Raw genomic sequence first — 9505 nt, 5'->3', positions numbered from 1 at the left:
AAAGGCCCAAGATGGATTCTATTTGGCTGAGGGGTATTTGTTCAAAAAGGGAAAGCTTTGCATACCCCAGGGATCCATTAGGAAATTACTTGTGAAAGAGAGCCATGAGGGTGGGCTCATGGGCCACTTTGGGATAGACAAGACCCTTGTCTTACTCAAAGAAATTTTTTATTGGCCCCATATGAAGAAAGATGTCCATAAGCATTGCACTAGGTGTGTGGCTTATTTACAAGCCAAGTCTAGGGTGATGCCTCATGGGCTATACACACCCTTACCCATCCCCTCTGCACCTTGGGTAGGCATTAGTATGGACTTTGTCCTTGGGCTTCTTAGAACCCAAAGAGGTGTAGACTCTATCTTTGTGGTGGTGGATAGGTTTAGCAAGATGGCACACTTTATACCATGCCACAAGGTGGATGATGCTTTCCATATCTCAAAACTCTTTTTCAGGAAAGTTGTGAGACTCCATGGTTTGCCTAGGACCATTGTGTCAGATAGAGATGCTAAGTTCCTTAGCCATTTCTGTAAAACCTTATGGGCTAAGCTAGGAACTAAACTTCTTTTCTCTATCACTTGTCATCCACAAACTGATGGGCAAACAGAGGTAGTGAATAGGTCTTTATCCACCCTTTTAAGGGCTCTTCTGAAAGGCAACCATAAGTCTTGGGATGAGTATCTTCCTCATGTAGAATTTTCCTACAATAGGGGGGTTCATAGAACCACCAAGCAGTCCCCTTTTGAGGTTGTCTATGGGTTTAATCCCCTAACACTGTTAGACCTCATTCCCCTCCCACTGGACACTTCTTTTATACATAAAAAAAGGGAATCTAGGTCAGAGTTTGTAAAGAAGTTGCATGAGAGGGTTAAGAACCAAATAGAGAACCAAACAAAGATGTATTCAACTAAAGGCAATAGAGGAAGAAAAGAGCTAGTTCTTAATGAAGGTGACTGGGTTGGGCTCCATCTTAGGAAAGATAGATTCCCTACTAAAAGGAAATCCAAGCTTAGGCCTAGAGGGGATGGACCTTTTCAGGTTTTGGAGAGGATCAATAACAATGCCTACAGGTTGGACCTCCCAGAAGAGTATGGAGTCAGCACCACTTTTAACATTTCTAATTTAATTCCTTTTGCAGGTGGAACTAATATTGAGGAGGAGGAACTAACAGATTTGAGGTCAAATCCTCTTCAAGGGGGAGGGGATGATGCAATCCTCCCTAGGAAGGGACCAGTCACTAGAGCCATGAGCAAGAGGCTCCAAGAGGATTGGGCTAGAGCTGTTGAAGAAGGCCCTAGGGTTCTCATGAACCTCAGGGTAGATTTCTGAGCCCATAGGCCAAGGTTGTGTCCAATTATCTTTGTACATATTAGATTAAGATGTCATTATATTTTGTCTTTGTATTTAGGGCTCCATGATGTAGGTAGGGTACCCTAGAAATATAGGATTTTTCAGCCCTTGTATTTTAGGGTACCTAGACTAGTTTTGTATTAGAGGTAGTTTTGTAATTTCACATGCACTAAGTGAATATTTGATGTGTTTGTTGGGATATAAATTTAATTGAATTGGTAGAAGCTCAATCCAATTAAATTATAGAGGGGGAGGTGAGCATTTGTTTACTAAACCCATTGCCATATCATATAGTCACAATTTGTGCATGTCCTTCATGCTTTACATGTCTCATGACACCTAAGCACACTTAGTGGAGAATCTTGGAATTGATCTTAGATTAGTGGGCTGAGCCATAACTGAAATTCACTAATCATAATTAGTGAAATTTTGGCTCCAAAATTTGGCTCCATAAATTCAATTTCAAATTCAAGTGAAATTTGAATTGAAATTCAAATTTCCCTCCAATTTTATGTGACACTTAGGTTATAAATAGAGGTCATGTGTGTGCATTTTTTCAACTTTGATCATTTGAGAATTAAAATTCAATGTTCAGACTTCTTTAGAGGCACTAAATTTCATGCTCTTCTCTTTCTCTCCCTTTATTCATCTTCTTCTACCTTAAAGCTCTTATCCATGGCTTCCTATGGTGGTGAGCTTCTTCTAGACTCATCTTCTACTTGAAGTGGCATCTCCATTCTTCTTTCTCCTTCTCCATTCCGCTGCAATCAGACCTGAAGAAGCAAAGGAATCCATTGATGAAGAAGATTTTAATAGTAATCACTCCACATAAGGCTCCACATATAACCATGTTAGTGGAGTTAATATTTTGCTATGAGACATAATACTAGAACTTATGATTGCTAAATTATTGTAACTAGCTTGCCTGTTGTTGGGTGTTTATTTGGACAATATCTTAGTGGTCTTATTAATGATTCAACCAAGTAAAAGTTTGTTGACATAAAGTATTTGGTTGCTAAATAAAGAATTCAGAAAATACAGTTTTGTATAGATCATATAGGGACTCATTCCATGCTAGCTGATCCACTTACTAAAGGTCTAACACTTAAAGTTTTTTTCATGAGCACACTGCTCATATAGGTGTAATTCCTTATAATACCTTAGTTTAGTGAGAGTCTTGATTATGTTCTATATTTTATGGTTTACAAACATTTTGTTGTTTGGATTTTCTACATAAATAAAGTTGAAGTTTATCATTTCATTATCAGCTTGTTTTGTTTGAAATATTTATGTTGTGTTTGGATAGATCTCTATAAAGAATAAAGTTTGGACCAGTTGGAAATAGGCATGACTAAGATCACATTGCATGTAATTTCAATGTTGCTTATCCATATTGACCTATGTTATTAAGTGTACTAATGTGGTGGTCATTGGGGTCTAGTTACATTTGTTGTAGTGACAAAAGCCACAATGATTCCATTATTGATACATGAGATAGACTAGGTTGTTAAGGTGGAAGTCTAAAGGTAAATAGCATACAGATGCATGCCTAAGGATTTTTTATATAATTGTTACAATATGTAGCCCAAGTGGGAGATTGTTTGAATTTTCTATTCCAATAATTAATGTGGGCTAATATTATAAGATAATTATATTAATTATTTATCATTAGTGAGTTTTATTTTATGTGATCAAATTAAGTGAGTCCATTAGACAACTAAATTAGATTACATGGGCTTAAATGAGCAAATGTCAGTGTTGGCCCATTAGGGGTAATGAGAATCCTATTAGGTTAACACACTATAAGACTATGGTCTCCAATATATCGAGTCGTCATATATAGTTTTTCTTCTCCCTATCTGAAGAGTTACAAAGGTTCTATTAACAAATAAAGAGGTTCCAGTTGAGGAAGAACCATGAAGCCACCAGTTACTTACGGATTCAGATTCCACTATGTTTGTTTGATCAATCATTATAGATCCAAGTATTTCTAAAACTCTTCTTGATAATCTAACGTAACGTGTTCCTGGTGGTTATATTGGTATTTTATACGGATCCTCTAAAATTCCAACAAACATAGCTATCGCTAGTTGCTCAGGTGAACACTGGTGCAAAAGACAATATGATGCAGAGCAACTTCCTTTTAGAAACACTCAAGTTCCTCTATCTCTTGTTTTCTCCTCCATTAGTCATTTCTCTTAATGAATGGGTGTTCAACACAAAGGCACACCTCTTAAGAATTATGTGATGCAATCCTACCCTCCAAGGGCATTGGATAGAAGAGTCCAAGAAGATTCTGACGTAGCTCCATGTGGAGCTTGTAGGCCTTGGATCTTCTTCATCAATGGGGTCCTTTGCTTCTTGAATTTCAATAGCAACGAAGTGGAGAAGGAAGAAAGATGATTGGAGATGCCACTTCAAGGAGAAGACGAGTCAAGCACAAGCTCACCACCAAAGGAAGCCATGGATAAGAGCTTGAAGGAGGAGAAGATGAGGGGAGGCAAAAGAAGAGAAGGTAATGCAATCCTACCCCCCCAAGGCTAATGCATAGAAGACTCCAAGAAGATTGGGCCAGAGATGCACAAGAAGGCCCAAAGGTTCTAATGAGCCTTAGGGTAGATTTTGGGCCCATGAGCTAAGTATGAGCCCACTTATCTTTGTACATATTAGATTGAGATTTCATTATTTTTGGGCCTTGTATTTAGGGCTCCATAATGTAGGTAGGGTACCCAAGAAATGTAGGATTTTTAAGTCCTTGTATTTTAGGGCACGTAGACTAGTTTTTGTATTAGAGGTAGTTTTGTAATTTCACATGCACTAAGTGAATATTTGAACTGTGTGTTGAGAAATAAATTTAATTGAATTGGGAGAAGCCCAATCCAATTAAATTTTAGAAGGGGAGGTGAGCATTTGCTTGCTACACCCCATTGCCACATCATATAGTCACACTTTATGCATATCCTTCATGCTTTACATACCTCATGACACATAAGCATACTTAGTGGAGAATCTTGGACTTGATCTTGGATTAGTGGGCTGAACCATAGCTAAAATTTACTAATCATAATTAGTGAAATTTGAATAGAAATTCAAATTTCCCTCCAATTTTGTGTGACCCTTAGGCTATAAATAAAGGCCATTGGTGTGCATTTTTTCAACTTTGATCATTTGAGAATTACACTTCAAAGTTTAGACCTCATTTGAGGCACAAAATTTCGTGCTCCTTCTCTCCTTCCTTCACTCATCTTCTCATACCCTCAATGATCGAGGCCGTACCCGAATCAAATAAACATGAAAATGCAGTAACTAGGAAGTGATCCTAGGTCGTTTCCCAACGAGCAGTGACAAGCCAAATGTTCATAATATACTTGCAGTAACAGTGACGATGGGGGGGGGGGTTGTTTGTTTTGTGATTAAAGAGCAGAACAAATAAACTGGAATACGAAACTACTAATATTAAAAACGGGTTGTTTCCTCTGATTCAGAAGCCATTCTCTTATCCTGGGTTATGGAGAATTCGTCCCTAACAGTCAACCACTTAATCCAACCCTATTTCAATTTACTAAGCGAAAATCAACTTAGGGTTTTCAATACGTGATTAGGCACCACATACACCAGTTAGCCCTTCGTCCATTAAGCATGAACACAAGTTAGGCTCAGAGGCAATTAATCGAACACGAAGCGTGCACTGATTAATATTCACGAATTTGGGATACTGGTGAAGGGAGAACTGCCAGGAAACCACATTACAAGCGAAACCTCAAAGAGAGTTGGGCTTCGTCCTCAAAAAGGAAACAACACCAGAAAATCTAGCCTTCCATGGATTCAAAGAGAAAACGCAATTGAAACATGAAGCAGAAACGTAAATGAACGGAAACGTAAATGAACAGAAATGTAAAATGGAACAGAAACGTAAATGAGAGTAGAAGAAGAAGCAAGAACGAAATTGTAATTAGAAGCAGAAAACGTAAAATTGCATTACGAACTCAGAAGCATCAAAACAGAAAAACCAAAACCCTAAAACAAAGCTCTCAATAATGAATAGCATAACAGAATAGAATGCCCTCCACGAATCCCAAGGCAGCTATTTAAAAAGAGTCACTCAAAGTCACTGGGCCCTATTACAATACTCTGGCCCAAAACGAAATAAACACTGAACAACATAAAATAAAATTGCGAAATTTCCTAATTAGAAATTAACTAAGATAAGCGCTGCTTTATTTGCCCTCTTCAAGTCCACAACCAAAATCCGGATTAAGCCCAATGTTTCATTAATTCCTGAAATTAGATTAAAAACATCAAATTAGCTAAATGAGCCCAAATAACAAAACTGCCTACTTAATTGACAATTAAGACCAATCAATAATTAAAATGGTGCAAAAAGGGTTTAGAAAATAGAAGAAAATGATGGCACATCACTCAAGCTCTTATCCATGGCCTCCTATGGTGGTGAGCTTTTTCTTGACTCATCTTCTCTTGAAGTGGTGTCTCCAATAATCTTTCTTCCTTCTCCATTCCACAGCCATTCAACTTCAAGAAGCAAAGGACTCCATTGATGAAGAAGATCCAAGGTCTACAAACTCCACATGGAGCTACATCATGTGGTATCAGAGCACCTTCATCTAGGTGATGTTCTTTTGCTTCCTCTAACTTTTTTCGGTCAATTCACTTTAATTCCTTGTTATTCATCTTATTCTCCATGTATATCCTCCATTGTCTTGTGTTTTGGTTCTGTTTAGAGTAGATTCAAACAAATAAACCGATTAATTCTTAGATCTACACTTGTTCTTGCATTTTTATGGTTCAAATTTTATACATCTACTCTTGAATCATGTTTTTGTGTTGATTTTAGGTTCTATCATTTTTCAATCATAATCTTCTTGTTCTAAAACTTTAGATCTAAATTTTCTTCCAAAATATTGATTAGAGAAAAAACACAAAAATCTAAATGTAAATCACTTAATCCATGTTGTCTTAGAGTCATGTTTAGTCATTATAATTGTCACATTATGTTCTAAGTTTGTGTTGAATTTTTATTTTCTTGATTCAATTCTAGATAGATTTGTTCATGTATTCTTGTCATTGTTAGCCTATCTTTTGAATTTTGAGTCTAATCCATGCATGTTATTTAGTTCATAACATGTTCTAAATCAATTCCTAGAAGTAGTCTTGTTGTTCAACTTTTTTTTGTTTTCTAAGTTTCCTACATGATGCCTATGATGAAGTTGAGTTGTGGTGCTGAGTTGTGGCTGGATTTGTGAATCAAATAAGTCTTAAGCTCTCTTTAAGTGTGTTATTCAAGAAATTTTAGCATAAGCAAACACAAATTGTAATTATCCAAGCCTTAAGTAACAGAAACACTATTCTTAATTTCTAGGTTGAAATCGCTGGTGCTGGCAGCTTGAACATACGAACTTGTAAAAATTACTGAGAATTGGTCACTACGACTTTTGAGCTTACATTTTTACTTACTTTTCTAGATATCTGGAACAAAATTATAAAAAAAGAACCAAGCTATTTGGATAAAAGGAAAAAATAATAAAAATCAGACAAGTTGGCAAAAAAATCAGTGTCCAGGAAAAAAAAATTAAAGGAAAGTGTGTTTGTTGTTTTGGCTCAAAATTTGTTCTACAATTGGTGCCTACTTTAAACCAATCTTAGTTCTGAAATTTCAACTGAAAATTAGTTTGAAAACAAGTGGCAAAACTAGAGGTTTCTTGAATCTTTTTTTTTTAGTTTTTTTTTACTCTACTGTAGAGCCATTCTAAGTTTTTCTTTGAGTCCTAGCTCGCTTTTATGTGCTTTTAATTGCTTTAATTGTTGAACAATCCTTGAATGAGGTCATCCAAACATTCTTAGGATCCGCCTAGTTTGCATTTCTTGCACTTTAATTTCTTGCTTACTTTCATAGCTTTTTTCCTTTACCTTCCATTGTCAAACCACTTAGATAGCTTGCCTTTTACCAATTAGTTTTTACCTTATCTTTCACACCTCTTTTAGTGTTTATTTTGCCTAGTTTCAACCATAGTTTCTTTTACCTTTTGTTTTCAAACCCCCAACAAGAAATAATCACAACTTAGGAACCAACATGAGTCTTCATTCTTCATCAGGTGTTAATGATGAGGATTCTACTCCTAAGGACCCCTTGTACAAGATATTAGATGAGTTGAGATCCCTTAAGTTGTGGAAAGAAAAACAAGAGAGAAAATAAAAAGGAAAAAAAAGAGTGGAAGAAATAAGTCAAGATGAAAGAGAGAAAATAAGAGAGGAAGAAAGAAGAAAAATAATGAAACAAATGAAAAGATAAAAACATGCCTCCTATAGTAGTCATGACTCTTCCAAGAATTTAAGTGAACTTAGAGACTATTATAGAGGGTGCCATAGTTTACATACTAAACATCATTCCCAAAGAAGAGAAAAGGATAGAAGGCCTCAAGAGGTTAACAATAGCCTCCCATATTTCCATGGAAAAGATAATGTTGAGGCCTACTTAGATTGGGAAATGAAGGTTGAACAACTCTTTGCTTGCCATCATATTAGCCAAGAGAGAAAAGTTCCATTGACTACCATTAGCTTTCAAGGGTATGCACTCTATTGGTGGATTTCCCTTGTTAGGGAATGAAGCATTCATGGGGATCCTCCTATAGAATATTGGAATTATCTAAAGAGTGCCCTTAGGAAGAGGCACATTCCCTCCTACTATGAAAGGGAGCTTATGGACAAGCTCCAAAGGCTTAGACAAGGGAGTATGAGTGTTGAAGAATATAGAAAATAAATGGAACTACTCCTTTTAAGAGCTAGACTTAGGGAGGGGGAAAGAACAAGCATAGCTAGGTTCCTTAGTGGGCTTAATATGCAAGTGAGGGATAAGGTTGAACTCCTTCCATATAGGTACCTAGATGAGCTATCTAACTTTGTATAAGAGTGGAGCAACAACTTAAAAGAAAGTATTCTTCAAAATCTTATGGCTTTCACTCTTATACAAGGAAGGACCAAGCCCAAGGAAGATAAGGGTAAGACCATAGAGAAATACACCCCTAAGAATAGTTCCCAAGAAAGGACTAGCAACATTAAATGCTTCAAATGTCTTGGGAGAGGTCACATTGCCTCTCAATGCCCCCCATAAAGAAAACAATGATTATGAGGGGTCAAGACATTTATAGTACTCAAGAGGAGACTACTTCTTCCCCTTCCTCTAGTGGAATTGAAGATGAAGTAAGGGGTGAAGAGTCTAGTGAGGAAGTCTACCCCCATGAAGAAGGTGAATTCCTAATGGTTAGAAGGCTCCTTGGAGGTCAATCTTGTGATATATTTTAATCCCAAGGAGAGAACATCTTTCATACATGATGCAAAATTTTAGATAAAACTTGTTCTCTCATTATGGATAGTGGATCTTGTTGCAATTGTTGTAGCATAAAATTAGTTTCCAAGCTTAACCTCACTATCATTCCTCACCCAAAACCTTATAAACTTCAATGGCTCAATGAACAAGGGGAAATGATAGTTAACCAACAAGTGAAGGTACCTTTCTCCATTGGGACATATAAGGATGAAGTTAATTGTGATATAGTTCCCATGAAGGCAGGGCATATTCTTTTAGGAAGGCCATGACAATTTGATAGGAAGATCATTTACAATGGCCTAACTAATGAGATTACCCTCACCCATCTTGGCACTAAATTTGTGTTGCATCCTCAAACACCTTCACAGGTGGCCAAGGATCAACTAACTATGAAAGATAAGAGGGATGAGGAAGAAAAACTAGAAAACAAAAAAAAAAAGAAGCATAGTAAGGCCATGTCTTCAAAGGCCAAGGGGAAGGAAAAAGAGGAAAAAGATTCCTCCAAGAAGATTATTAAGAAGGAAAATCATTTTGCAACAGAATGTGATATCAAAAGAGCACTCCTTTTTAAATAATCATTCTACCTTCTCCTATCAAGGGAAACATCCCTTGGCACCGCCATACATCTTGAGCTTGAGGTTATTCCTCATGTAAAGGAGTTGTTGGATGAGGGTTTGGTTCGTAAGAGCTTAAATCATTGTGCTTTGTTGGTGCCCAAAATAAGTATTATGAGGCACCAAATCCCTATGATAGGTGGTATGATGAATGTGTTGAGTGGTGCAACCCTCTTTTGTAAAATCACTCATGCACCCAACATC

The sequence above is a fragment of the Glycine soja genome, chromosome 5 (genome assembly GCF_004193775.1).
Source record: "Glycine soja cultivar W05 chromosome 5, ASM419377v2, whole genome shotgun sequence".
Lineage (NCBI taxonomy): Eukaryota > Viridiplantae > Streptophyta > Magnoliopsida > Fabales > Fabaceae > Glycine > Glycine soja.
Note: the sequence above shows the minus strand (reverse complement) of the source record.